This window comes from Tupaia chinensis, unplaced genomic scaffold (assembly GCF_000334495.1).
Source record: "Tupaia chinensis unplaced genomic scaffold, TupChi_1.0 Scaffold144247_1, whole genome shotgun sequence".
Taxonomy (NCBI): Eukaryota; Metazoa; Chordata; class Mammalia; order Scandentia; family Tupaiidae; genus Tupaia; species Tupaia belangeri.
The window spans coordinates 1,450,748-1,451,146 of record NW_006204105.1 but is presented as its reverse complement, the minus strand read 5'-3'; the positions used below and the strand labels follow the sequence as shown (position 1 = coordinate 1,451,146).

General features: G+C 64.9%; 1 protein-coding gene across 1 annotated transcript in view; it reads right to left on the bottom strand.

Annotated features, from left to right (window-relative positions):
- Positions 1-309, bottom strand: part of ZNF697 (zinc finger protein 697) — a 14,726-nt gene extending 14,417 nt beyond the window's left edge. Inside the window, 1 exon segment of the mRNA XM_006166296.3 lies at positions 114-309. The gene's annotated coding sequence lies outside the window, so the exon portion shown is untranslated.
- Positions 310-399: the final 90 nt, after the last annotated feature.

Below are 399 nucleotides of genomic sequence, written 5' to 3'. Positions count from 1 at the left end.
AGGGGAGGGAAGCGCCCGGGCGGGGGGCGGGCCAGCAGTGGCTCCCGCTCGGCCTCCTCCAGACTCTGCAGCTCCTTTCCTGTCTCCCACTCATCTCGGGGGCCCTGCCTTACCTCCTCCGGGGGGCCTGCGGGCCGCCAGCAGCAGCTGGAGGCTTCTCCCTCCTCTTCCCACGCCTCCCTGCCCATCACTCTCTCCCAAGGGAGAGTTTCCTTTGCAGAGTCCAGGCAGGGACACCGAGCGCGTAGAATGCTGGAAAAACAGTTTCAGCCTGCGTTCAAAAGCCTGGACGGGGAACCAGCAGTTAGCGTAATGGCTATGTCGCTGGACTCCCACGTAGTCGACCGCGGTTCATGTCCCGGACCCGGTGGCTTAAAACTTAAGCCCGGCGCGGGTCGG